A 22,961-nucleotide genomic window follows, 5' to 3' on the forward strand; every position below is an offset into this window, starting at 1 on the left:
AATTGGATATCACAAAATATTTTTCAGTATTTTCCAATCTATTCCTCTCTAACCTCACAATTCTTTGTTCATATTTTGCCTAATAAAAAGTCATAATTATAGATGTCAAAAAATAGAATTTTTTTGTATTAGGAACTGAATCAAAGGCGATTACACTGAGTTTCATTCCCAGATATTTTTGTTTTTATTTTGAAATAGATTCTCATGAAGTAATAAAGTTGCCTGTGCTGGATTCCAACTTGCAATCCTCTTGCCTCAGCCTTCATGTTTAACTCAGACCTCATCTGTACTAAGATCATGTGGGCACCCTCTGAGGGGGTGCTTGTTTGTTAATACAAGGGTGACTGCAGCACTCCTAAAATTCAGAGTCTCACGGTGGTCCAGTCCCTCCACACAAGATTATGGTGGCAGGTATCAGGCTCTTCATCAGACAGGCTTGGATTCTAAAGTCAGGTCCTTTGTGTCCAGGCTCTGTGCACTCTGGGACACCCAGTTCTTCCTAAAAGTCCCTCTCTGGGCCTCAGTGTCTCATTACTAGCATATTAAAAACACCGCACAGGTGGGCATGTCATAAGAATCAATGAAGTGCTTCTTACAGTCCTTCTATAGGATAAACTTGAGTATTAATTCTAGTTCATTCTACGTTCTGCTTCTGCTCATTTTATCTACTTCTTTTGATGATTGCACTGCAGGTTTACTGATGATCTCATGTTCCACTTCTTTTATGTGGACCCGAAAGAGTCAGAGGACGCTCATTCTATTTGAAGAACTTTACTATCAAAGAAAATTTTACATTTTCACCTGGGATGACACTTTTGTAGTTCTGTGGTCTACATTTAGTGTGTTTTGCTCCTTGTCTGTTTCATATGCTGCATCTTGGTCCTTCCTTTTCTGTGTCCGAATAGAGCATAGTTTGTGCTCATTCCTTACCTGTCAGTGTGGTTTAGGTTATGTGAGACTTTAAAGAGAAACTCCAGTTTCTTAGTCAGTGGATTCATGGTCCATCTGTTTCTCTTATCATTGCTTTCTTGTTCCCTTGACTAGACAGAAAAAATGTTTAAATTTTTTTCTTAGTTCTTTTTGCAGGGTTGTTATATATTTTTTTCATAGTGAACACAACATACATTATTGGAAGTGGTAAATATTTGTTTGTGCATTAAATAACTAAAATCAGAAAATTATACAAGATTTTCTCTTGGATTGAACACTGAAACATCTATAAAGCTAAATTTTGCACACATTTGAAATGCTTTTTATCAATTCAGAACATTACTCTTTAGTAAGGCCACATTTCTTTTAATATAGTTTCAATTTTTTTACCCTTGTCATTCATCTCTGCTTGGTTTGGCTTCTGTTGTTTCTGTGATGAATTTAGTATATCAAATTATTTTCCTTCAAGTCTGTCACTATTTTCTATTAGGCTTTACCTTTAGGAAGGTTGAAATATTCCCTTTACTTATGATTATTTAAATATTCAACCTTTATATGGCTCTCGTAGTTTCATGATTCCATTTCTAATCATTTATCTCTTTATCCAAATTTCTGTTTTATTTGTAACATTAATTTTAGTCTTAAGCTTCCTTGCATCAAGAAAAACATTTGTCTTTAATTTTCAGATTGAACTTTAATGCAGTTTTAAATAATTGTGTGTATATATGCATGTGAAAATATTGTGTTTATATAAACCTATATCTACTTTTATAATTTCTATGGTTTATTTGTTCTTGTGCTTATTTCATTTCATTTATTAATAATTTTTATATTAATTTATCCAAGTTTGTCTTCATCATATTGTTTACATTTAGATGAACATTTACATTTAAAAATACAAAGATTTACCTTTAACTACTATATTTGAGAGAAATATTTTTGTAATACTGGATTGTTCTTTATCCTCCCATTTTACCCCCATCCTTGTTACTTTTAATGTTTATTTTCATAAAAAGTTTTCTTAAGTAATTATATTTCTATTTTTCAATATCTTTTACAGTTACATTTCTCAGTGTTAAAAAGCAAAGCGAGATGCCTGTACTTATTGGGATACTGCACTGGTATCAGTCAGAGAATACAGAGAAAACTGCTCACAGTTCTGAGCAGCAGCCACCCTGCCCTCCTCGTTCTCCTGTCACACTGCAGACCAATGTGCTAGCAGGAAAAGCCTACCTAGAAGCGTCTTCCAAGTCCTCACTCCAGGCTCTGCTCAAAAACAAAAAAGCAAAAGCAAAAACAAATACAGTTACTAACCGAAGAATATGGTTTGCATGGCTTTTCTATGCCTCTGACTGCTGAAAGAGAATAACAGAAGTGGGTAATTTAGCCAATTTCTTGTGGAGATTAAAAGCGTGTAATCTAGAAAGCATACACCAACATGTAAAAAAAATGGTTACTTTAGCCATTGATACTAGTATAAATACTAAGAAAACAGTGATATGTAGTATCTATAAAATTATAGATATGAAAAATTTGAATTGCTTTAAGATATTTGATTTCAAGAGTCAGAAATTAAGTTCATATTATCCAATCCAAAAGTCTTAGAGAGTGATATTATTCATTCTGTAAGGAGAAAGATTGTAAAACAACATTATAGGGGCCAGGGGTATAGCTCAGTGGCATGAGCAACTCCTTAGCAAATGCAAGGTTGTGAGTTTGATTCCTGATACCCCCCAAAAAGATTAGAATGTTTATTAAATTAACATTACATTGACTTTAATATTATGTTGACTTTATAGATATTATACATAATTTTAATTGTAAAATAATACATTTGCCATTTGTTTTTTTTTTTGTTTTGTTTTGTTTTGTTTTGTTTTTTTTTTTTTTTACTTAGCTTTCTACTTCTCTTCTTTGGATTGCCAATGTGACCTTTTATAATTGAATTGAATACTTAATAGATTTAATTAGCTTTGAGATTGAAAGTACTTAAAGTTATAGTTTTTTTCAAAGACAGCTATTACACCCAATTATGTTTAGATATGAAGATTTCTCAATAGCATCATTACATAAATAAGCTGCAATTGCACTTGCAATTTCCATTTGAATGGAATAAATATTTAGGAGGGTGACTTTTTAAAAGTTAAAGGCATTTTAAAAGTAATCACTTGTTATTTCAAATTTCACTGGACTTTTTCCACAGATGTGTTGTAGTTACAGGTTATACTCGGAGTTTCGTTCTCTCTCCACTTTGAAAAGCATTCAAATTTAAGCTTTGTGAGTTTTCTTTTCTTTGTATCTTCTTTTGAAGGAAGTTTCCCAAAATATAATAATGTACTTTAACCATTCAATACCCGATAGAGCATGTGACTCTTACCAACTGCATTTTTTCACTTCATGATATCTAAACCTATAAGTGCTCCTGACTTGAATAAAAGATGATAATAATAACAACAGTGATAACAGATAGCTGTAAGGCATGTGCTTTAAAACTTGTCATACTCTATTTCTCTAGATATATTTTTCTTAACAGCACGTGAAATAACCTTCTATAGGGACCATTTTACAAGTGAAGTAACCACTCTTATGCAGACTAATAAGTGACAGATAAATTATTGGAACTAGGTCTTTTTGACAAAAAGCTTAATCTTATCTATAATTTCACTATAATTTAGTATCAACATGTGGAATATTCAATAAAAATAAATACTATCAATAACAGCATGCACAAGTTCCAGTTTGCTAGCCATGATGGTATACTTGTCCCCAGCAGTATATACCTACAATATGTGACTCAAAACAATGCAAAACAAAACTCTCTCTCTCTCTCTCTCTCTCTCTCTCTGTAACCGTAATAGCTAATTCTAAAAAAATGAAACTAGAAAAATTTAATTCAATTAACTCCCTCTGAAAAAACTTTATATCTGGGGTAATTTTAGCACATGCATTTACTTTTCACTCTAGTTTTTATTATTAAAACACATGTAAGTCTAAAATAAAATCAAACAGTGAAAAATTCTGCTTGATTTTAACAATTCCTTAAAAATACTTCTTTACTCAAAAAATGTTTTTCCCTTATGGTGGCTTTAGTAAATTACTACCGACTTAATTGGAAAATGGTAATTAATCAACTAATAAACCATCAAAGTGTTTTTCAATAAAGACTGACATTCTAATGCTGACTATCCAAACATAAAGAATACTTCTGCAGCTCACTATTTAATATTTCATTTCCTTTACAAGTAATTTCTTACCCTTGATCTTATTCTTTTCTTTCCTTCTATTCTTCTCTAATTGAAGTCCTAAGGTAATGAATTACATTGCTACACTTTGAGGTACTTACTGAATAAAATGTTAGATTGTCCTCATTATTTTTAAATGCATGTGTGTCAGTCAGTATATACTAGAGAAACAGATATAATGCAAGATGTATAGCTATACGAGAATTTTCCGATTGACTTACAAAGACCACCCAGAGAATCAGATGTGGAAGACAGCAAAATATCTCTCTGTGTCCCAGGGGCCCAAAGGGTCGAGTTGAAGGCCTGGAGCTCTCTACAGTGTCCCCTGTGAGGACACTGAAGGTCAGGAGGCTGAAGGGTCCCTGCTGGAGGCAGAAGCCTCAGCGCTGGAAGTCAAGAGATAAAGTCTAAAGTGAAAGCGAAGAGTGCAGCTCTTCTGAAGGAAACAGGAGCCTTCTGGAAACAGGAACTTTCTTCTTCACTTCCCTTTATGGAGCATTCTGGAGATGATCCTTGCTAGTGGGTCTTCCCCGCTCATAACTACACTGAATCAATATACTTGGGTATTTTACACTCAAATGGGCACAATCTATCAACAATCACAGGAAGCAAGTGGTGATTGCTATTTATTTTTACTAAAAAAAATTCAGCAGGGAGGTAACATTCTGTAAACTTTCTGTAAACTCATTGGTTCTCAACAAACTAACCAAGCTCTCACTCTACCAGAGAGTTGGCAGTTAACACTCACTTTGCTTGGTCACCTCACTATAATTTTAAGTCAATTTTGGTGCAAATATTTCAAACTCAAGTGCATTTTAACAAAGTATTTTTGTCCCTCAGACTTCTTATGATCATTTCCCATGTGCTACTGATGGGAACCATGCATTTTCCCATTAGATACATAAAATACTTTCCCTTTTGAGATAAGTAACTGTTGACAAGACACACAGCACACCAAAATTCCCTCCTACAAAATTAGTGTTTCAGTTTCCTTCTTATTTTCACAATTCTATGGTTACAAGCTTGCTACTCCAGATTTTGTGTATCCTTGAACACTATCTCTCCTCATAGAAACTTCACTGTTAGCCTCTGGAGGCATGCTAATAATTTTTATAACTAACGTCTATTACTTGGAGATACTAATGTAGGTTACAAAGAACAAGGTAAGCCTCTATTATGTGAAAAATATTCCTTTTTACTCCCTTTATCTTTTTCTCCTCAAACACCCTTCAAATTTCCTCTGCATTATGTTATGATGGGGAAGTTTCTCTGATGAAGTGGACTGAATGACAATAAAAATCCTTTCTAATGAAAGATAACATTTTCTAAAGTCAGCTAAGGTAGTGTCTCCATGGTAAGTGTCTTAGTTATTTTTTACTTGTCGCTGAGACAGAATACCTGATGCCCAAAGCTGAGAAAGGAAAGGTTTATTTCTTACAGTTTTTGGAGGTTTCAGTCCATACTCAGTTGGCTCCAAGGCAGGATGACATGGCAGGGCTGCAGTTCATGGTGGCTGCAAACAGTAAGCAGAAACCAGCCAAAGAGCAAGACACGCCTTCTTCCAGCCATTATATAGTATGTACGTGGGTGTAGCACTGGCACCATCAATCCAAACACTAGACAATGAAACAATCACAAATGCATAATACAAATGCATGAGGCCTGGGGGCCACCAACATAAACCATGACAGTAACACTTCAGAGATTTTAAATTAAGAATCTTTTACTATAATATGCTTCTATTTTTATGTGGCTGTAATTATATTAACTCTTTCAAAACTCATAGAACTTAGGCTGAAGGTTAGTGACAGAGAGCTCTGCCCCTGTGTACAGGTCCCTGGTTCCATCACTAGCACTGAAAACAAAAGCCATAATTAAATAATAAAATTATAGAACAGCTGTTCTAGAATATAAAATACAGTATGTAAAAATCTTTTCTTTACATGCTTTTGACAATATCCCCTCACTTTAATAGTATTTTTGCACTCAAAAATTCTTTAGAAATGACTTTATATTCATTACCAAAGCTTAATTTACATATATAAGTAACCAGAATGAGTTTTATGTATTCAAAAAATTTATTGGATACATCACTAAAATATTAATGTAAAAACATGCAGGATAATTCATATTCATTTATGCTTATTTTCCAATTAAATTGTTTCTATAAACAAATATCAAAATTTTCAGATAATCAACTATATTGAAGTAATCATGTGCCTCATTTTTCCTGCGATGACACACTGTTATCTGTGAGACATTCTCTTGGACTAATATACAGATACAGTGTAAGCTTTACATTAAGCACAATTTCTTATCCAGCATCTCTAACATTAACCTTTTCTCCTAACTGAATTACATCAGAATGTGTAATTCAGCATTCCAATTAAATTGTCCCAGGTATTCTCATAAATCCTTTGGGGATATCCTCAGCACTAAACTACTTATTCTAAAGCTGTTTCAGAACCAAGTCCTTTCCTCACAACTAACTGAATATTTGGATATCACTTGAAAATTCCCCTACCAAACTGGACAGATTGGATCTATTCGTGAATTTGTTTGCTGACGTTCAAGCTGACAGTGGAGTGTGTCTAGGGATGCACTGAGATGGCAGTGCCCCATGGCACAAGTGGATTGCTCATTTACTTGATGGATGGGGATAGAAAAGCAAGCAGTGTATGGAAGATTTCCCCAAAGGTAGCTGCTGCTTATGGCGATGGGGTGCAGGTGGGGTCACCGTCTGGCTAAGTGAACTGGCTGCTGGATTGTAGGCCGTAAGAGCAACACGTGGAAGGAGACTTAGAGCTCCCATCCAGCCTCTGTTTCTGTTCTCCTAACCAGTAGAGGACCCACTGCATCCAGGAGAAACACAAATTACATTTCCGAGATGGCACCATGTATTAAATCACCTCAACAGTCCAAAGGTTTTCATTAAATGTCCAATAATAAATATCCTCAAACCACAATAATCATTTGATATCTTCCTGTTAAGATTGCTTCTCCCCAAAGACTTCCAACTCATTTCTCTATGAAAATTCTGGCAGAAATCTATAACAATTCTAAGTCACTGACCTTATGTGATCAATGTTCCTCCTGAGGGCTACTTAACAATTCAGAAATCATACTCCTGGTATTACTTGGCACTGATATGTTTGCTTGGGAGAAACAGACTTCATTTCATATTTAAATAAACTGACTACAATGTAAAACTGCTTTTATCACTTTCTAGTTACTTAGGAAACTGTGTTAATGTGTGTTTTATACTGCTTGAGGAATCAATCTATTTTTTTCAAATTTGGAACATTAGAACACTAGTCTTTAACTCATCTTCTCATCAAGTTCTAACCAACTTTTCTTTAACAGCTTTGTCTCTAGAGATAAAAAAATTTTCAAGACTTTATCAAATGTACAAAGGAGTTAATTAATTTTTACTATTTCAAATATGTAGGTTTTCCCAAAAACATTTCAAATTGTATCACTGTTGCATAGCTTTATCTGTGTCTAATGATGAGATATTTATTCAATCTATTTTTACTACCTTCTTCCTAACAAGGAATAATTGCTTATTAGATGTCCTAAAATAGTTTGTTCATATTTCATGTGTTTTCTTAAATACTTGTTCCTTGAGTTTCCTATTAATCAAATTATACACATGAATATGCTTGCCTGTAGGAACTAATCTGCTGATAATTTACAGATATAATTTTAAGTTATATATTATGCATAACAACTGAGAAAATAGAAAATGTAACAAAATGTACAGTTAAGTTGTCCCAATCACATTAGTAAAGGAAATCAAGAATACCTCATTTTCATATATCGAAAATAAAGAATAATAAATTTTATGCTGGTATCATTTGCTATTATTTAAAAGAATAATATTCTATAAAAAGAGATAAAAATCATTCTTGAGAGAACAAGTCGGCATCTTCTGAGATCCAGCCATGCTGGAATTTAGGAGGCTGAACAAGAAAGCAGTAAGGCTTCCCGCCTGGTAAGTTGCAGAGAGCCCAAGTGGCAGGCGGGCCAGAAGAGAACAAGTCAGTGTCTCTTGGGAGCCTACTGGGCAGCTGGGCACAGACTGAAAATCAAACTTCCCACCCCCAAACCCCCTCCCTGTTTAGCAACTAGAAGGTGTGGAGGACAGCCTGAGCTGATAGTAACTAAGGCACATAAAGCACTTAATTAAGGCTTACATTGTTGGATTGATTTTGCTGACCTGAGACCAGAGGTCTGAGCATCTCTGGGGAGGATGACCATATACAATATAGCAAATATGGGAGATTTCCTTCTATCTTCTCTTTGAAGACAAATATTTTTTCACTGTTTTGTTTTGTTCTGATTAACTGTTTTGCTCTATTCAATATTCTGTTTTGATAGGTTTTATAATGTTCTGTTTTTGGTTTGATTTTGCTATAGCTGATTGAATGGACAACTATTATAAACATAACAAGATATACTATGCTCCCTATTACTGTTATCCTGGTATCCTGCTGTGAAGTTCTGTACCAGTTTCACTGCATTGTTTTGACTGGTTTTGTTCTGTCTTGTTCTGTTGTATTTTACTATCTTCAAAATTAAAAATTAATAGAAATAAATAAAAATTTTAAAAGTCATTCTTGAAAAAAAGGTACTTTGTGAAGACCTGGGCTAAGCCCATAAGTATTTACAAAAGTTTAAGAAAAAAATGTAAGTAAAATATGTATTTATATGATATGTATGAGAAGGGAGAGAGAAGTTTAACTTACTGACTAGATAACTTGGTTAGTTGTAATTTGTCAAAATATTTTTAGCTTAAAATTCCATTACTAAACTCTGAGGACACATTTTTAAATGTTTTTTGCTTACTGCAAAATATCCTATGGAGTCTCAAATTACAAAAATATAATCCAGTGTATAAAACCAGTGTAAGCTGTATTGCTCAATCAAATTTTGTGTAGAGGACTCAATTTCAATTAAGGTAAGTGGTAAACAGGAATTATAAGCAAGGTGCCTTCAATATCCTTGTATTCCTCATAACATACTTTATGTAACCATGTGATAAATATTTTATGGGCAGATCGAATTTGGGACAAAATAATGTGCCCTTTCTTCTATGTCATGCTATAGTAAAAATACAGGGACAGGTCAAAACAATTAGCTGAGTATCCCATCAAGACAAAGTGTATTTCAAGATGAGATTTGAATTAGTATTTATATTATTGGGCTATATATCACATACAGGAAATGGATGAAAATCTCTCTCTGCTATAATCAGTTTTGTCAGTGCAAGAAATAAATCTATATGCATTCAGCCTGAAGAGCCAAATCAACCATTTACTAGCTGTTAGCCTAAGATATAATCTGTATTTCTTCCTGTCTTGCTGAATTTTTGTATAACATTGAGGTAAGAGTTGGTTAATTATCTTAAAAAGATATATTTCCTACATAGTAAGAATCTTCCCAAATCCACCTGACTAAAATTCCAATATAATTATGAGTCATGTCCACCTATGTATTTTTCAAATGTGTGTGGAATAACAGAGCATGAATCAGATGACACACTTTCAAATTCTAAAGCTTCATCAGGTCTATGAGTTACAGAAGACCAGTTCCAAGTTGTATCTAAAGAGAATTTTTCTAAAATCTATTCACAAACGTTCTTTGTAAAGGGCAGTAGTTAAAGGGAAATAATTTACCAGATTTTTACCACCGAGAGAGAGAAAGAGACTGTTTTGTGGCTTTGCCAGCTGTTTATTTTGAAAGTATTGGTGAGTTGCCACTCTATAAGATACAAAAACTAGATGCTGCCAAGAAATGGTCTGCTTTGTGTTACAAACCTCTCCTGGAAAGAGTCTGAAATCAATGAGGGTTTGGCCCTAGGCTAAAGCTTACCCTCATTCTTCATGTAGATAGAACTCAGCCATGTAGAACCACTTTTTATTTAGTTCTGCATGACATTAAACATACATCTTGGAAAACTTTAATCTTTAGATATAGTATGAAGGGGAAGTGGAATAAATGTTCAGACTGACTAATGCCTTTGACAGACTCAGAGATTTCATACTCCGCAGGGGAGTTGCTCTGCCAAAAATCAAATGAATCAAAGAACCTGCCAAGAAACCAGCTAGTAGGGAGAGGGCTGTGGACAGCTATCATGGAGCCCACGTCGACTGCTAGAAAATCTCTTCAAGAACTTGGCATGTGGGTGCTACCCAGTCAGCTGCCAAGCATGTGACCACAACACAAGTTTGGAGGGAGATGCTGAAAGCACATAAGGACTGAAGAGAAGAGTGATCAAGAACAAAAAGATGTCAATGCCAAATAAATCCTTTATATGCAAATGGTTGGTTTTCTTGCTGTCTTTAATATTCAATAACATTTGAGTGGAAGCAGTCAGAGCTTGCTGAGCTGTTATGCACAATAGGAAATGATAGGCAGATGCACAGAATTGAAGAGCATTCTATAGCAGTCTTCAAAAATATCATCCTTAATATCCTTAACTGTGCAGCAAACAAAGAGAATTGGGGGAAATCTCTCTGTTCCTCCTTCCTCATAAAACCTCCACCTGAGGAAATGCCAGTCTATACATTTCATGCCAATCTATAACTCTTTCTGTCCAAGGGTAAGCCTTACATGATAAATCTTCTCTCAGGTCATCTATATTTGCAAAACAAACTTTCAAAAATCTCTTCTTCACATGTTCATTTTCTTCACTAAAATTCTTATAGAAGTAAGGTATAGAATGATTACCATTAAAAATTTTATATTAATAAAAACATTTACTTGTTTCTGTTAGTAGTATCCTTCTATATTGAAGATATGTATAGTAAAATGTAAGTTATTAAAATCAAAAGAACTACCTCTTTTATGTCTAAGAAAATAGAGATCAAAATCAAACTCCTTTTGAAATCACCTAATAATGCTTAGGAATGCCAGATACATACTGTATTTTATCAGATTCTACAGCCAGACAGTGCTTCAGGAGATCCCATGCATTCTGAAAATAATCTGATCATCCTGGAGACTTTAGCACTTTGGGTTCTCAAGTGTGATAAAGGTTACTACTTGCCTGAGGAGTTCAGGGAAATCTGAGTTTACAGGAGGAAAATAAAACTCAAAGGCAGGCAGTCCTGTGCAGGCTGGGCCATTCGCAGACACCAAAATAAGAACTTTCCTGTAATGCCATAGGGAGATAGATATTCTCTTTATAGATTTTGGGGAATGTCTGAGCTTATAATGAAGGTTAATGTCTATTTCTTACCTAAAGAAATTCAATTAATGCCTTCTATTCAGGCAAATAATTTTTGCACCTCATTAAAACATAATCCAAGTGGATACCAATTCTTTTATTTCAAAAAGGCAAAATTATTTATACAAAAATATATTTAAGAAAGCTCAGGTTGTCTAAAGAAGAAAAAAAAATGACAAGGCCTCATGGGAAGATTAAAATACTTTGAAGCCAAATCTGGAAGGCTGAGGCAGGAATATCACAAGTCATGGCCCAGCCTGAGTAACTTAGTCAGTGAGCTAGACCTTGCCTCAAAATAAATAAGAGATCTTGGAATATAGTTCAGTATGAAGACCTTTTTGGTAGTAGAAAAAATGTAAACTTCATCGGTTACATTTAAGAAAAAAAGAACTATTATTACTGTGTACCTGGAATATATCAAGTATTAAGAATACCACGGAAAAAACACTTCTTTTTAGTATAAATATGTTTCTGTTAAATTACAACAAGAAAAACTCCATGTTTTTATATAGAGCTTTTTATCTGATTCTTTGTTTTAGTATAATTTCTTAAATAAGGAAAAAATAAAAATGATGATGCAGAATTTCAAAACAAAATAAGGAAGAGAGTAATAATGGTTAATATATTGTGTATTGCTAACTTCAGAGCAATTGCTCAGATTACAAGATATAGGCAGGAATAAATGATAAAAAAATAGTTATTTTTTAAGAATTAATAGAGATTAGTAATATAATTATCTTTTCTTGTAATATAATTATCTTTCTTGTATATATGTTCTTGTATAAGAATCAAATGAAAGGCACATATGTATATATGTGCCTTTACATATATACATATATATGTATATACACATATATGTATATGTACCTTTTTCAGTATATACATATATATATGTATATGTGTTTATATATTCCTTTCATTTGATTACCATAAGAATCTACTGAATTCTATTTCCATTTAGCCTGATGTCAAATTCCATAAATCTATTTTATTGATGAAAATGCATTATAAATTTTAATCAGCCTTAATACAGTAGTCAAACACTTATCATACATTTTGAGCTCATAAACTGTTTTATGGTGATAATTTAGATGTCTAATTTTCATCTTAGTTGTAACCCTACATGTAAAAGGATTTCTTTTAGTGCGGTACAAATCATATCCAAGTTTATTCAGCATGTGGCAATATTTTGGTGGAAATTATCTTCTCTCTCTCTCTCTCTCTCTCTCTAATATATATATATATATATATATATATATATATATATATATATATATATCTGCATTTGACCTTTGTATAAATACTCTGAAAAAATTCATCTTTCATGGCAGAGGTTAAGAGTTATTAAGATATAAAGACACAGAGAAAGATGAGGTAATGGTTCACTGACTTAATATGAAAGCAAGATTTTGAGGTATAAATATAGAATAGTATCTTCAGAAAGGGAATGATTACTAACACCTTCCATACTTTTAGCTTGTAAAAGTTCAAGTCCAAAATATCTGATTCATAAAGTTCTTCTGGAAGAATAATTCATTTGCCTCTAATAGCAAAGCAAGGAAACATGATGCTATATCGTGACAGCAGATAAGAGAATATCACATACACAGTAATAAATACAAATATACAGAAGCTGCTGTAGCAGTAACTCTCGCTATTTAGATTAGACATTAGCATGGTTCAAGGGCAGACTTAGAGAGGTCTGCTGAATCACAATAAATGCATTTGTTCTGAATAGTGGGGATGCAGGAGTCACAATACTGGAAGGAAGTTTTTTGCAGGGCTTAGAGGTATTTGAATTTCAGAGCAATGACTATTTATCAAGCTGTTTGGAAGTGTTTCAATGTTTTATCAACTGATTAATCTTACTATTTGTGTGCCATTTTAAGTAACAAAATAAATACTATGTAAAATAAATCAAGTCAACAGTTCAGTTCTCCAACAAAAATGTGATAGAAATGGCGTAAGAAAGACTGACCACCAGCTACTTTATGTTTGAATCTTTCTGGATTAGTGGTCTTTAAATTAAAATGTAGAAGACAAGAAGAAAAGATAACTGCAAAACTGTTGGGAAGAGCATGAGGGGTGATTTGGTCAGTATGTACACTATGCCACTGTAAAATAAAAACAAAATTCAAGTGGACATGGTCATAAACTCCTGAACACTGAAGAATGAATGTGAAAACTGCATAATGAAGAGGTAAAACAGTTCTTAAAAGTTAAAAATATGAAACTGGGGACATTGTCAGCAAGGGGAAAGCCCTTGTTTGTAGGATATTTGTAGGTGAAAAGTATGAAATCTTATGAAATTTGAAGGTAATGTTTTAATAATTTCTCTAGTCTCTTAATAAACTTCAAGGATTGCAATACATATAGGCCTAGACCTATGAGAACTATGCATGAATCAGGTGCCAGTTCCCAAGGCACTGCATATGTTACTGTGAAGTATATATACTTCATTTTCAGACAGCCTTACAAATGAGAACATGTGGGACTGGGGACTTAGCTCAGTGCCACAAGCCTGGGCAAGCAGGAGGTCCTGAGTAGGTCCTGAGTTTGATCTTTGGTAACAGAGAGAGAGAGAGAGACAGAGAGAGAGAGAGACAGAGAGAGAGAGAGAGAGAGAGAGAGAGAGACAGAGAGACAGAGAGAGAGACAGAGAGACAGAGACACAGAGAGAGACACAGAGAGAGAGAGAGAGAGAGAGAGAGAGAGAGAGAGAGAGAGAGAGATAATGTGAAAAATGGATCTAGTAACTGTTAGATAATGAAAAAGACTAAATGAATAAGTGAAAATAATCCTAGAAGAAAATACTAATGAATAAAAATTCTGGTCATAAAAATAATGATCGAAAATTTTCCAAATACAGAGAAAGAAGTAAACAAAATTAAATGAGGCATATAGAACCCCAAATAGTCATGATCAATCCAAGAGAAGCTCTGATCTTAATTTTTCACTTCAGTATAATACAGGGTTTACAGGGGAATATTGAAACTGGCTTTACATTTAGTTTGGCCTTTTATAGCTATGTTAAAAACAGATATACATGAGAATTTTGTAATTACTCTGCTTCATAAATGAACAGTTTTCCATAAATGAATCCAGTATATAAGACAATTCATTTCTGTTCCAAGGCATTGCAACTGAAAACAGTCTAACAATTCCTATAAAACAGCATTTGTATCTTGCTCTTACATGTATTGTTTGACTATTTTGGGAGGTAAACCTTAGAATTTGATTCAACTAATTGTTTAAAAGTATTTTTATGACATTGGTTTGATTTGAATCATGGAAAATATTTAATCTTTTCAAAGAATATTTTCAAAACTAGTATGATATTTCAAGATTATGTCCAATCATGATTTAAGAAACAAATTTTTTCCTTGTTTGCTTAAACGCTGGTGGAATTTACTAAGGATTTACTCTAATATTTACCAGAATTAGATGAGCAGGTGTGGAATGTTGTGTTTAATTAATGTTAGAGACCCTAGAAGAAAGGAAATGCTTTTAAAGTTGAATGTCACTTAGATGTATTTTTGAAACTTATTTCATCCAAATCCTCCACTGATCATCAGGAAAATTTGCTTGCCATTAACAGAGAAGGAAATTATTACAAACAAGATGAATAGAAGCAGACTAATGTGTTACTGCCATGTTTAGTTTCCTTAACTGTGTCCAGGGAAGACCATGTCTTACTGGATTCCCATACAGTTGATCTGTAAAAACAATAATCATAATTTAAAAAACCATAAGAATTTTTGAAAAGCACTTCAATCAGACTTCATGAATCCTTCTGATTGATAGTCTATGTTTAACTTCTAAGACAACGAGCAAAGTCGTCTGACTGGGCAAATAACTATCCGGAGAGACACAAATCACTCCATGTATGAAGACTGCATGGGAGTTTAGGGACCCCAGGTGAGTGCTCTCTCTTAATTACTCAGTAAACTGAATTTCGGTGAGGTCACATCTTATTCAAGTTTTCATTTTGAGTTACTGGAAAAACCAGCTTGAAACTTTTATTTCTTGCCTCAGAACCACTCTGTTTTCCAGCTGGTGATTGTTTTGTCCAAAGGTTAGAGCATAGGAAAGACAATTTCTGAGGAAGAAATAGAGCAAAGAAAAAGAAGAAATGTGAAAGCAAAGATTATCATACCCTGTGATATATGAGAACCTAAATATTTACCTAGGGAGCCTAAAAACTGATCATTTGTTAGATGTCAAACTTTCTGAGAGTCATTTACACTTCCGTTCATTTAAGTGTGTGACGCTGGATGGGTGTTTGGTTACTACTGATTGGTCCAGTTCAGTTGTGGGCATGGACAATGGTAAGGCCCACCCTGGATGTGGGTGGCACCACCCAAAATCCAGGTAACCTGGATGGATATAAAAACACGGAAAGAAGGCAGTCTGCTTGTTTCTGTACTGCTTCACTACTTACTGCCTTTTACCCACCATGAATTATTTCTCCTCTGTGATGCCCCTGTGCCATGCAACCCTGCCTTGGAGACAGCTGACTATGAACTGAAACCTCTACAAACTCTAAGCTAAATAAAGCTTTCCTCAGTTAACTTTGGATACTAGATATTTGCCTCAACAACAAAAATGTAACTAAGAAAGTCACATATTTGAAATGTCAGTAAGAATATTTACATAACAGGAATCAGCAAACACTATTATACAGAACTCTGTGGGGTTTTCTTGTGTTGTTTTGTTTTTTCTGTTCTGTTTTGTACCTCAATGGAGCCAAACACTGACCATTCTCTAGAACATGACTACATGTAATCCACTTGTATTTTAAGTGCTTGATATCTCAAGTCTGCTATCATTTGGCCACAGTTGCATTGATCATTCGGGGTTTAAATTTGCTAACAGAACAAGACATGCTTATATGTTCTTTTGAAGATCGTCACTGTATTCTACATAGCATTAGTTATGATCAAGAGGCTCCCCTTACACAAAATTAGTACAGCAAAGGCACCAGGTTCAAGGATTTCACTGGTCTTACCATGCACCCCACCATCCTGAAGATACTGGCGTGGTGGAACATGCCCTTTGAAGACATACTTACAGCACCAGCTTAATTGCAGTACTCTGCTGTGCTGAGCCAGGGTTCTTCAGAAGTCAACAAATAATCTAAGTTCCTGTCTCATGTATAATGTTGTTGTAAAACAATCTCAAATATATCAATTTAGATTTAAAGCAACGCTTGCATGAGCACAATAGGATGCAAATTCACAGAAAATTTACATGAGGCATGAGAGCCATGCTAGGAGCAGTGACTTGTAGACAAAAGCACCAGCATCTTGATCCCCAACAAAGCAGTAGACCAGACTCACTGACTGTCCTGGCTCATCATGCACATAGAAGCACAGGCAGATTAGCTCCATCAATGCATGAGCAATCTGCCAGCCACCCTCTCAAACATCCTTCCTCCCACAAGTGCATTAAAGTGTTTGCCCTGTCAATCTCTGTGAAGCTTCAGCTTCATTTACAGAAGGCTGCATAGGAAAACAACAGGTTTATGAAAATGTCATTGAAGGTTTTTCCCTACAATAATGACCATAGGATTTTTGTAAAGATCTTAAGTCAGCCATTATTTTAGTATAACATTAAGTGTATTTTTAAAAGGGAGAAACAGGTCAGTTGATAAGGATGTAGGCACTGAGATTTTTGTCATAAAAGGTAGCTTGCTACAGACACACACTATGATAAATATTGTAACTGAAGGGATTTCCAGACAAAGTTCGAATTGATTTTGTCCCAGGACTACACTGACAATAAAAATGCTGCTCCTGAGGTAAGATGGGATGCTCTTTAGATGTGACGTAGCAGGGATACCTGAAAGATAAGGTAGAATTCCCAAAAACCTAGTCTTGCCAAATAAAGGGTAAAAAAAGAAGAATGGAAGACAGACAGAAATGAATGAGGAGATGAAAACAGGTAACACATAGGAGGAATAGCATCTGTTATAGATAAATGCATTCTAAATTAATATTCATATTTAAGGTCCTAACCCTTATATAAAATTGGAATATTAGAGATTTTTCTAAAACTTATTATTCATTCTTTTTTCTCTTTAAGCCACCTTCCACTTAGGATTCTTGTATTTTTAAATCTAGTGACCTAAAAGTTTTTCTCCTACTAGAGTATTTCTGCTGAAGAACACACTCTGAGTCATCCAAGCAGACAGCAAATATGCCTATGTGGTTTTTTTTTTTTTTTTTCACACTCCATTTCAACTCAGGCTATGTAGGCAATCAATACACAGTGTAAAGTAACAGGAGCATGCTTGGATACTTATCTCTGTATGCCTGAATTACCACCTCCAAACAGCCTCAAATGGTAGTGATAAGTCAACAGTGGCAAAATACTATCACAGACTGTGCTTATTTGGAAAATCATCTTTACATGTTAGGCCAGGGTTTCATAGGTATCCACTAATCTATCCTTATGGAGCATGATCTCTAATTTACAAATCTGGAACACTTTTATATTTTCTTACTGATAAATTGATTATTTTACATATGGATATAATTATTTAAATAATTTATTTAACCACACACTCTAATTCAGTAATTCTTAAAAATATATCTAAAATATATTTGCATAATTGACATAAAGGATTCAAGATTAAGACACCAAGATCATCCAGCAATTATCTGTGCTTCTGGTAAACACCAGGTTAAAGAGTTAATCATGCACCAAGATACTTTGAAAAGACCTTTAAAAAAAAAAAAACTAGATGAGAGATTACAGTGTCTGGTTCTAACATAATAAAAAGAATAAAGAAAATTGCAAAAAGGATAGATTTTCCTCTCTCATAGCCCTTCCTTCAACTATAATCATGAAACGAGATAACTTCTGATCAAGGAGGAGGAAATTAAGTCAAGTTTTAGACTTAAAACCTAAAACACTAAGCCTGTTACTGTTAGTGCCAATTCCAAGACTGGACCACTACAATAGCATCATCCAGGCCACAGATTTCCACCTCCACCTTCCCTCCTCTATTACATCAGTCAGGAAATAAGCTATGTTATTTAACAAAGGACTTCATTCTTAGAGTTCAGTACTGGTGCTACTCAGTGAGATTAAGGAGGCAGAATCAAAAAGCCTAGGCCCAGGACAGACTTTATACATGGAGTCTCTAGATATGCCCTGATATCAGCTGGAGATCTGCTAGCTAATGAGACAAACTCAAATTTCAGCATGCATTACTAGCAACTTTGGAGTGGTCCTGGGTACTCATACCCACACCATCACACTGTGTAAATCTCTGCCGTTGTGACTCTCAGGATAAATACAAGTTTAGCCTTTTCAGAAATGGTGTTGTCTATGGTGACAAAAGGATTATTTCCATCACCCAATTTCCCAGTATCAGGCAATATGGCAATTTCCAGGCCAGGGCTGAGAGATGAAGCATCTGTACTTGTCCTAGCACCAGGTGGAGACCCCTATTACACTGGATGTTTAGCCAGTATCATTGGTGGCTGGAGTGCTCCTGAGACTGTTCAGCTCTTTGGAACTCTGAGACTCAGACATGACCCTACTTTAGCCTATATGGACAATAGGACTCCCGTCAACAACATTATCCCAACCTTCAGTAGCATAGCATGTATCAAGATTCGAGTCACGGAGAATAGACAGTGCAGAAAATGCAGAAACGGCAATGATTCCCTGTCGGTGTCGCTCCCGGCCAGCAGGAAGAACACACGACAAGATCTGGCGGTGGCAAGGCGCTTTTATTTTCTCTCCCTTTCACAGTCTGCCCCGGGAATCCTCCCGGCCGAAGCCTCTGTTGGTCCGCTCCCCGCGGCTCCTTCCGTGCTTCTCCCTCTGGCGGAAGAGGCACTAGCATATATGCGATTACAGCAGCCAATCAGATCAAAGCGGGTAATGCAAGCTGGTTGGCTAGCTTCAGTAGTTACTAGGCAGACTGTTCTGCTGGTCGGGTTGTTTACGCAGCATGATCAATCAGGAAGCAGGAAGCAGGCGCCATCTTAGCACACTCGATGGGAGGGGTAATCTAGCTCAGGCTTTGCTCTTTCCTACAGGCCTCATGTCCGCCAAGTAAGGCGACCGGGCTCGGCCGTGGCTCCCAATATCTCCCCCTATTTTATTTTACAAGAACGAGCGCATCGCAGCCCGTCCTGGATCGAGCATAGAGGCCTACGCCCTGTATCTGAGGCCCACTGCAGGCCTTTGGGTTGGAACCCGGGCGGCCGTCCCAGGGTCCACCAAGGCCTTGAGGCCCTCGTCCTTTTTTCCAGGGCCAGGGATAGGTCAGACGGAACCTGGGTGCACATAGGCATACGCTCACGTCTCTCCTTATGATCCCCTTTGGAGAGGCATCTAGATTCGGGGCGGAATCTAGCGATCCAGCGGCTTTCGTGCGCCATGGGGTAGGGCCTGGTTTAGGTTGAGTCGTGCTGGGGAGGCACGCTCTTACCCGTCATTGACTCACCCACCCTGCTACATGTTGTTGTCTAGGGAGGAGAATGTGGGAAGCCTGTCACTTTTAAACGCGGTCGTAGGCCATGCGAGCGAGCCATGCGTATGCCTGGGGGTCGTTTTGCCCGTTCTGGACCGCTGCCAGAGCAGCATGGGCAACCATGCGGACCTGACGACATGCCGCCGCAAGGCGTCCATTAATGAACGATGTGACCCATCGGAGCAAGCATGGTCCTATAAGCAGGAGCAAGAACAAGGAGCATAAAGGGCCTAACAAGGGTAGCACATAGGGGAGCAAGCCGTTCCAGGCCCCCAAAAAGGGATTGTCCTGCAGTTCTTTTAGGGCTCATCTTGTTGTTGGGTCTGCGGTTGGCCTCTGGTGGAACAGGCCTGATCTTCAGTCGAGGGACTTGTCACACGCGTCAACCTCTCTGGGACCCACAGTGGTTCTCGTCCCGGTCCCTGCGGAAAGACACAAACCGCGCCTCGGTTCCAGCTAACCACTGGATCCGGGCCCATCCAATGTCCCGTCAGGACATCTTTCCATCTAACCCATCCTTTATTTTTTGGGGATGGGGTACAATGTGCCATAGCTGGGGAGCAATTTTCACTGTTTAAGTTTAAAAAATTGTATGTGAATAATGCCATAGATAACCGCGCCTTTGGAGGCAGGCCTTGGCTTACGATGTTGGGAGCCGCGGCCGAGCAAGAAATGGCGGCCTGGGCATCACTTCCGACACTGACTGAAGAGGGGGTAGGTCCCACGCGGCGGCTTCGCGGCGAGGGACCGCTTCCGGGAATGGGTTCCAGGATGGAGCGGATGGTTCTGTCTCCTTTTCCCGCCAGGGGGCGCTCAGGAGCTCCCTACTCTTTAGTAAGCCTACCTGAGCAGAGCGTAGGTCGCGACGCTACGTGGCAAAAGGGCCCCGCGCCTTCTCTTTATCTGACTCGGCCTCCTGGCAATCGGCCTTCTCGGCCCCTTCGCCTTCTAAGTCCCCCTCGTCCTCGGTGTCGGACGACTCCGAGGCTTGAGCCTCGGCTTCCTCTTTTGTATCTCTGCCCTCCTTGACGGACCCTTCTCGGGAGCTTCCTGACTGTGCCTGTTCAAACACCTTGCGTACTTCTACAAGTTCTTGAGAGCTCCCCCCGTAACTACCCTCACTCTTTAGGCACGCGTGTATCATTTCCCACAACGGACGAGCAGAGACCGAAGCTCTACCCTCCCGTTCTGCTAGGGAAAGGTCTCTGCCCAACTTTTCCCAGGAGGGTAGGTTTACATGCCCTGTAGGCAGAAACCAGGGAGCAAAGCTGTCAATTTCTGCAAGGAAATTTTCTAAAGTCTTACGCCCCACCTTGAGGTCCTTGGACTTTAGGAGTCTCCGAAGGACCAACACCAAGGGCTAAGCATCTTTGTCCGGTATGTTTCCCATATTTATATCTTGTTGTGTTCTATTATTTTGACTCACCTCGTGAGGCCTAGGAGACCGGCCACTTACGCGTGAGCTCGAGAGGAGTCTAAAAACCCTGTAGGTGCGCGCCACCCAGGGCCCAGGTTTATCCTCTACTCACCTGTCCTGCAGCACTGTGTTGGAGACTGCTGTCCACTGCCACGTCTCGGGGCTGATCAGTTCCCCGTACGGGCCACCAGATGTCGGTGTCGCTCCCAGCCGGCAGGAAGAACACACGACAAGATCTGGCAGTGGCAAGGCGCTTTTATTTTCTCTCCCTTTCACAGTCTGCCCCGGGAATCCTCCCGGCCGAAGCCTCTGTTGGTCCGCTCCCCGCGGCTCCTTCCGTGCTTCTCCCTCTGGCGGAAGAGGCGCTAGCATATATGCGATTACAGCAGCCAATCAGATCAAAGCGGGTAATGCAAGCTGGTTGGCTAGCTTCAGTAGTTACTAGGCAGACTGTTCTGCTGGTCGGGTTGTTTACGCAGCATGATCAATCAGGAAGCAGGAAGCAGGCGCCATCTTAGCACACTCGATGGGAGGGGTAATCTAGCTCAGGCTTTGCTCTTTCCTACAGGCCTCACGTCCGCCAAGTAAGGCGACCGGGCTCGGCCGCGGCTCCCAACAATTCCCATTTCCACAGAAGTGTCTTTGTACAAGCCTCTTTAACTACGTGGAGAAACACTGTCCCAGTCTATAGGACTTCTAGTCCATTCATCATCATGAGTGAATAATTCGGTGGGTCTTGGACTATGAGTCAAGCTTATCACTAGGCATATGACAATAGTGTGAGCTTTGGTCCTGCCCTAATGCACCACTGGGTTTAAGTATGCTATAGTACGCTATAGCTTAGCATGTGACATATGTTGTGAAACATGAGGGACAACAGCCATGGCATAAATACCTGGGATTGAGCTTTCCACAGTGATCCTGTCCAGAGCTGAACAGAGTTGTATAGTGCCTGACCACAACTGGTGACTGTGAATGAAGCATCTGAATCTACCCCCAGTCTCATAGTGAGGCTTGGGGCAGACGGGTGACTCTTTATCGGTATTCTTCCAGATGTTGTTGAACACCAAACAAATTTTAGATCTGAATAAACCTGGGATTAGAACACCTTTTAGTACAGAAACAGTAACAACACATCAACAAAAGAATCATAAAATCTGGATATAAAGAGGTTCCTTGTGCTAAACCAGTGGGAAAAATAAACAGCCTGCATAGGATGTTTGGAAAAACCACACAAACAAAACCAGATGATGAAGACAGGAGTAAACACCTAATCCTCAATGTCCAGACAGCATCACACAACAGACATAAGAGCTTTCAGAAAACTTTGTCCTCCTCTAACAGTGAAAATAAGGTATGGCATTATAACATGACCATGCCAGGAAAAAGTAACAGTGAAATCTCATGGAGCTGAAGAAAACATTGTCTGAGAACATGGTACCTACCAAAACTAAGAAATTAAGAAAATATAAAAACATGCTCAAATAAAATGTGAGATAAAATATTCCCACCAGATGAGAAATGCTAGAGTTCTTCAAAATGAAAAGCACATTAATAAGTATACAAAAACATTAGTAGGTATACATTCACTGTAAAGAATAACTCTAAATAAAAATTCAAAATGTTGTAGTATTGTTAACACATCATATA

General features: G+C 37.4%; 1 long non-coding RNA gene across 1 annotated transcript; it reads right to left on the reverse strand.

The window, feature by feature from the left end:
- Positions 1 to 19,239: 19,239 nt before the first annotated feature.
- Positions 19,240 to 21,887, reverse strand: LOC134475613 (uncharacterized). Its single transcript, XR_010046793.1, has 3 exons — positions 21,424 to 21,887; positions 20,130 to 20,316; positions 19,240 to 19,963 (listed from the first exon to the last, which is right to left on the reverse strand). It is a non-coding gene; the product is annotated as an uncharacterized LOC134475613 (long non-coding RNA).
- Positions 21,888 to 22,961: the final 1,074 nt, after the last annotated feature.

The sequence above is a fragment of the Cavia porcellus genome, unplaced genomic scaffold, assembly GCF_034190915.1.
Source record: "Cavia porcellus strain 051 isolate PalLab524CR breed Dunkin Hartley unplaced genomic scaffold, mCavPor4.1 scaffold_4, whole genome shotgun sequence".
NCBI lineage: Eukaryota > Metazoa > Chordata > Mammalia > Rodentia > Caviidae > Cavia > Cavia porcellus.